Source organism: Condylura cristata, unplaced genomic scaffold (assembly GCF_000260355.1).
Source record: "Condylura cristata isolate star-nosed mole 26May11 unplaced genomic scaffold, ConCri1.0 scaffold00003, whole genome shotgun sequence".
NCBI lineage: Eukaryota > Metazoa > Chordata > Mammalia > Eulipotyphla > Talpidae > Condylura > Condylura cristata.
The window spans coordinates 57,412,230-57,419,987 of NW_004567104.1; positions in this window are offsets into that span (position 1 = coordinate 57,412,230).

Below are 7,758 nucleotides of genomic sequence, written 5' to 3' on the forward strand. Positions count from 1 at the left end.
ATTTCTTTTGATGTACTTTAATATATTTAAGCAGACTTTTGATGATAGATATTTGGGTTCTTTCCAATACTATGCCATTGCAAACAATGCCACACTGACTGTCTTTGAACATTTGTCATCGTGTGTTTGTGCCAAGAATATCTGAAGGATAAATTCCCAGAAGTGGAATTGCTGGTTACAGGGTATATAATTTATCAATAGGTATTGCCAAATAGTTTTCCTCAGGGGATGAACCAGCTTATAGAGCCACCGGAAATAAGTGCACATACCTCTTCCCAATTTGTGAACAGAATATATTATTAAAGTTGGGTATGTTTGCTAAACAGATAGATGTAGCATACGATCCCAGTAAATGCTATTTGTATTTTTCTTTTAGGGACAAGGATGAGGGCCAGCATTAAGGATTAAAGAAACTAATCCTCCCTAAATGGGTGATTTAAGAATGGACATTTACATATGTTGCTTATACTGAGTAAAATAATATTTTTTAAATATTTTATTTATTTAAACATATAAGAGCTGAGGTACAGGGCAGTGGTGCAAAAGTGAGAGGATTCACCAGAGACAGAGTGAGGAGCAGAACAGGCAGATTTACGAAGTACACTGCTGAGGGGAGCAGCGGGCAGGTCAGGAGAGGTCTGCTGCGCGGTGTGGGTCAACTCCCTGGCCTGGGATAGAACTCTAGAACTCGTTCATCGCAATGGCTGCAGAGAGCTCCACAGTGCTGTGCTTCAACCCACTGAGTCACTAGGGAGGGTCCTCAGCAAAGTACTTCTGGTTCAAACCCCAATTAACATTTTTATTTCTAAAGGAGAATTTCTTCTTTTAAACTCAAAAACGATTATTTCCTAATGACAAGACATCAGAAACAACATTTAAAGTGAAGAAACTGTGACCAATAAACCACCATAATACAAACAAAAAATAAACACAGACATTAGAGTGGTATATTAAAAGGGAATGTAGTTAAAAGCAGAGATAGATTCAGAAATAAAACCATAAAGCAATAGAAAATAAACTAGTCAACCTTGCTAATAGTTATTTAGCATATTTTCATGTTCTACTCGACAAAATACAGACATATTAGAAAGGAAAACTAAAATAAAATTGAAGAAAAACATTCCATGAGCCTCTAGCAACATTTAAAATGTAGCCTTGTTGTGGTAAAAATTCTTATTGGACTAATACCACAAAAATATTAAATGATAGTCCTCCCTGGTGGCATAGCTGGCTAAAAAACAGCACTAAGAAGCTAAAGCCACTTCAGCATGATTTCCATCCCTGCCAGTCCCGGAGGTGACCACATGGTGCCGCAGACCTCTCCTGACCAGCCCGCTGCTCCCCTCAGCAGTGTACTTCGTCAATCTGTCTGTCCTACTCCCCACTCTGTCTCTGGTGAAGCCTCTCACACCCCCCCCCCCCGTGCCTCTGGCCTATACCCCAGTTCTGTATGCACAAATAAATAAATCTTAAAAAAAAAATAAATGTATCTTTCCGATTTCAACATACTATCCATTTTCTGTTTGTTCTATAAATGTGCTTAAACAAGCAGGCATTTGAATGCAAGAATTGCCCTCCCTCTCTACATGTGTTGTAACTCTCTCAACATAAGTAATGCCATCTATAGTTTCCTGCAGTAGATGTAAGTATATGAATATCACTTCAAACACAGGTTTTCCAAATTTATTTGTTCATGTTAAATAATTAGCCAAACTGAAAGAGTTCTGTAGGACAATGAAAAATGTATATCCCAGAAGAAGAGAGAAGCTTAGAATACTGTCAAACTCCTAGCAGGTGGATGCCACTGGACCTGTACAACAAAACAGAACAGATGGGGAAACATCAGTCAGCTGCCCCACATGGGCACAAGCTGGCAGCTCTGTGTAGCCCAGGAACAGAGGTGAACACAGAGAGCAGCCTTCAAAGGCAACAAGCTCTCAAGTTTGTCTTCAAGGAAATCTTGAAATTATACAGTGAATCTTAACAGAACTCACAATTCTGATGTGTGGTCCTTGGATGATACTGATGATGTTTATCTTGCAAGCTCTGGGGGCACGTTGAATACACCTTTGGCCCCCAAACCAATGCTGACGTGTTTCGTTTTTGAATTTCTAATTTTATAATCTTTTAAGACATCTCATTTATTGAGTTTTTTTAATACAAATTATAGCTTAGACATAGGATTGCTTTTAAGATAAACCAATACACATGTAAAATATTCAGCTGGGTCCTTCCTTATGGTGCACGAGTTTAAGTTACAGCACTATGAAGCAGTCCACAGACTCTGAGTTTGATCCCCTGCCAGAGAGCTGACCCACATTTCCAGCAGACCTCTCCTGACCCACCCACTGCTCCCCTCAGCAGTGTATCTTAGTCAGTCTGCTTGTTCTGTGCCTCACCTGAGTCCTTTCACCCTCCATATTTCTGGCCTATACCCCAGTTCTCATAAGCATAAATAAATAAATATTTATAAAATAACCTTAATCACCTCTCACTACAGTATGCACTAATCACCTGGATCTACTCTGTGTTATGAAAAAAAGATTCCTTCAGAAGAGACTCCACTGAGCTCTACCATCTGATACTGCATGCTCCCTGACAGCTGTGAGGTGTTGAATGTGGTGTAACGAGGGATACAACAGGCTGACCCAAACTTGTTGTTCTTACATAGTTTCTGAGAGAGGAAGTAATAGGGCACATTCTCCTATCTTCCTAATTAGATGCTGTGGCTCCAGTAGAAATCACTTTCTCTCCTATCATATCAGCAAAAGCTGCCAGCACTTTAGTGCTGCAGGAGAATAGAGAGCTCCAGAATGGTAGAGACCAAAAGGTGAAACTTCAGAGGCAATTCAGGGTCATGGGGGCAAGAGCAGTTGTGATAAAGAGTTCCAGATGCAGAATATAGAGCAGGCCCAGAAGGTCATAGTGGAAATTTCCAAGTGGCTCTCATCGGAAATAAGCCTGCTGTTCACAGGGTTCCCTGGAAAATGGTGGGTAGTTTGGGAGCTTGAATGTCAATTGACACTTATTAGGCTCAGGGCCAAGGTTTATTTTCTTTACCAGTAAGGTTTTTTTTTTTTTTTTGCATTCTGCAGTCCCTGGGGAAGAATAATGAAGTGGGATTAAACAGTGTTAAGAATTTTATAAAGTCCACACTTTATCATTTAAGGTAATTTTTGGCATTTCTTTGAAAAATTTAGAATTTCTGTGGATTTCTATGCAAGATCAGCTTGACTTTCCCCCTCTAAAATCTGTGATGCCAAATATAGTTTAAAAAATTTCTGGAAACAAAGGATTGGCAATAATTCAGAGAAGCACAAGGTTGTCATGTAATCCTTTATTTTCAGTTCTGAAATCAAACTTGAACTATAGTTTTTCTGGCTACTTAAGGTACCCCTTTATATATTCCACAGTGGGTTAGTACTGCCAAAACATCACCCACAAACACATGCCCCAGACAAGTTACAGAAATATTTAAATTAGACTGGTGTCAGTAATATAGGATGATAGTCATGGGGGCAATGTATAACTAGAGAGTGACACATTTATGTGCTGGGTCAATTCCCAGGCATAATCCTGGGAATCCTTTTGCTTTGCTACTGCTGTTCCTAAGATTGCACTGAATTTTCACCCCTCTCGGCAGCTGCTGTATATAATTTCCATTGGTATGCATTTTTTACAATCCAGGTTTGCCCTAAAAGTTGAAAGCTTCTTCTGTAATGCCTTTCTTCCTTAAAGCTTTTGAAGAAAAAGACACAGGACATTTCAATTTAAAGCTGCTGTTGTGCATAATTAGAGGAAACATGACAGGATATTAAAAAAAAAGAAATTATAGAAATGGGGAAATCACACACCAATACTAGAATCAGGAGTGTTGTTTTGCAGTTTCTGAATTTGTTATCAGATGGTAAATGGTCCTCATTGCAGAGACCACACCTCACTGTACATGTCAACAACTCCCTTTTTACCCCATCCTTTTTCATCCTAAGGCTGTTTGTAATTCAAACAGAATGAAAAAGCAAAGATTTTCTGTCTGATAAAACTGGCAATTTTCACCTCTCAAGGTTTCAGATTGAATCAGTGAGGTTATAAACTCTTCCAACTTAGGAGACTAGAGGCATGTGGTCTTTCCTTCCTTCCTTCCCTCTAACCCCCAGAAAAACATCATTTTATTGTTTCTATACAACAGCAAACACAGTCCATTTTAATGTAAACATTTTTTTCTCATAAATGGGATAACATTCTGCAGCCAACTAGGTGAGCGAGTATAAGAAATTAAAAAAAATAAACATTATTGCCGTGCTTTCCAAATTCACCATTTATGTTACTAACATATGAAGTCATGTTTTTGAAACTCAAGCACTATTTTAGACTTTCAGTCAAGACATGTGTTTAATATCGCTAGCTAGCTATTCTTCCATTAAAATGATCAACCAGTTAGTAAGGTTGCATTTCTCAGGCATTCTATCGTGCTTTTTCCTCATTTAAACATACTTTAAATGTGGGACATTGAACATGTTTCATTTAAATCCATGCTTCTTCTAAAATGATCTTCATGATTATTTTTTCTTTCTTAGGTTGGGCAGGATTAACTGAAAGTTTGTTTAATTACTAAACAACCATTTTTCTAAACACATTTAAAATATGCTGTGGTTGACATCGTGTTTTCCATGTTTCATTGCCATAAAATAAATACCAAAATGTGACTTTAAGAAGCATTGCTAGCATGTATATTTATTCACTAAATAAGGACTATTAAATAAGGTTGGAACACATGTGTAAAAGACAAAGATCTTAACTGAGCTGTCCAGATGGTGAACGTGAGGATGACCAATGATAACCAAAGGGTCATGTGGTATATTTACTATATTAAACACTGGAGGGAAAAGAAAAGGCCAGTGTCAGGGGAGTTGAACTCTGCTGGTGGGTCTGGGTGCCGGTGGCAGGATTTGCGATGTGGGTCTCAGTGGGAAGGTGAGAACAGAGGAGAACTGAAAGGGACTGAGGCAGTCAAATCTTTTTCATCTTTTAAAAATTGTGCTGTGACATGTAATTAGCAAGAAACTGGAGTTGAAAAAACTATTTTATAAATTGTGTTTAATTAAAATGTAACAGGTACAGTGTATGGAATCAAGCAGACCTACGTAGCTATGACTAGAAAAGCATTTTGAGAAATCACACTAAATCAGTGGAAAGAGAAAATGTAAGACTCTATTATCTGTTTCACCTCCTGTTCCAACCCTAAAAAAAAAATTATAATGTGATGGGAAATGCAATCAAATTATTGCCTTTAATTTCATGCTTGCCTAATTACTCTGAGCAGAAAGCAAGCAATAGTTTACAGTGCATGAATATATTTAAATTAGTCCCTATTTATGAAGTAACAAAATTTCTGTGCCTCCTATTATTAATTGGAATATTTACATTTCTAATTATAATTTGTTGGGAAATAAATTTAGTGTATTGCTTTTCTAACTATGATAATATTAAGTAATATACATCTTTGACTATACAAATCAGATTCTTTTGTGTGAAATACATGATTTTTCATATGCTGTCGAAATAGAATATGCATTATTTTTATTTTTAATCAAATGTACTATTTATTACTAGTCTCATTAAGTTATTAATAGAAAATTGGATTAGCCTCATTTCTTAACTTATAACATAAGTTTAATTAGAGCCAAATAAATTGTCCTTTAGCTAATTCTAAAAGTTATTAAAGTCTTACTTCAGAAAGATTAATGTAAATTAATAATATATTTTAATTTGGTTTGATTCAATTTTTGCTTCATTCGGCGTGGGACAAGTAAACCAAAAAAAAATCACACATCTGTGCATTACGTGATATATATTATTTCATCTAATTCTCCAAATGACTTAAATTACACTTTCTGGATTTTTACTTTATAGAAAATGTGATGGCAATACATTGAATAAAATGTAGATGAAGAGCATCCACTGTGTTTAAGAACATGGAGCTTATTGGTTGTAGTGCCATTTTTTCATACTGTAGGATTTTTTTGTTTAGTCTAATAATCCTAATGTTATATATCTCCTTTTTGCTTGTGTTTTGAAGTCACATTTCTAACTTTTTTTTTTTAAGATTTATTTATTTGTGCATACAGAGCTGGGGTACAGGCCAGAGGCTCAGGGGCGGCGAGAGGCCCCACCAGAGACAGAGTGGGGAGCAGAACAGGCAGATAGACGAAGTACACTGCTGAGGGGAGCAGCGGGCGGGTCAGGAGAGGTCTGCCACGCCATGTGGTCACCTCTGGGGCAGGCGGGAATCGAACTCTCGCGGAAGTGGCTTTAGCTTCTCAGTGCTGTGCTTTAACCCACTGCGCCACCAGGGAGGACCCACATTTCTAACTTTTTAAAAAAAAATAAAAAGTAGTTTTTAATTCTGTTGTTCATTTAAACATTTTTTAAAATTCAATTTGATCTATGTGGCTGTGTAGTCATCAAAGACAAAATATAATAATACTAATAAGGTATATCAACTAATGTATAATTTTCTAATCTCCAATTTTCTAATCAGTTACTTCTTTGATGTTTCAAAGAAGAAAAATATAAACTAACTTTGCTCTCTCAAACTTGAACATGACTGTTCACACACAAAGCTGCAAGGGATAGGACTATGATTGGTTATCTCATATATTGGGGTATCCGCCCTTGAATGTATGGTAATAAAGGAAAGCCAGCAAACTGTTTTTGACAATACAACTTGGGCCTCCATAGACATGTCCCTCCGGCCATTTTTTATCATCCTTCTTCTGATGCTTTAACCAAAATTCTTTGTCTACTACTCCTAACCATGTGTTCTGCCATTTTGGTGACTGAGTTACTCAAAGTCACTGTTTGCTTCTTTGGCTTTTAATTTTCACAATAAATTCAGGTATCACTCAGTGTTGACCTCACTCCCCACATTCATCAGATTAAAACTCCAGAGAAGTTTCTAACTAAGCCAACGAACCACAATCCAGAACATACATTCCTTGTTAACTATTTCTCTTCTTGAAAACTGAATCACAGTCTGATTCAGAATGTGGCTAGACTCTGATGCCTGACAATTTCCATGTTCATAGTCTGTGAGAGTACTATATAGAATGCATAAAGAACTGCTCTTAAGATACTTCGTGAAAACATTTCTAGAAAGGTGGCCAGAGGTAAGGGGTTCATTGAGTGTGAAAAGATCTTCTGCAAACAATAGTGTAATCACATACCTTGGCTTTTTACTGTTTTCCACACTGAAAATACTTCTATTTCCAATTGCCACATGATAATTGCCAATTATATGGAGATATTGCTCATTTTCAAATTATTTATTTGTTTACATATTTATTGATTTTACAGAGAAGATGCATTGTACAATTGGTTCTGTACACCAAAAGAGTAGAATGCAGTTTTTCAAGAAGCAAAATGAGGAAAGGGAATTCCAACTCGATAAGACAACATATACCTTTAGTAGAAGTCCTGTTTGGCTCCAATGTGCGTGATGTACATATGACAGAGAACATATGAGATTTCCTAGGAAGAGTCTATAAAGTATGACAGGAAAGGATAGTATTACCTCTCATGAAACTTAATTTCCTCTGAGTCAAGAGAGATGTTTGAGTGAGTTGTTTTCTGAGAGATACTTTAAGTCATCCTTGGATGGCTATCTCTTTCATTGTCCCGATTTAGTTTCTAAACACCTCAAAATAGAACATCAAGAGATAATTTTCTTTTAAGATTTATTTATTTATGCATGTAGAG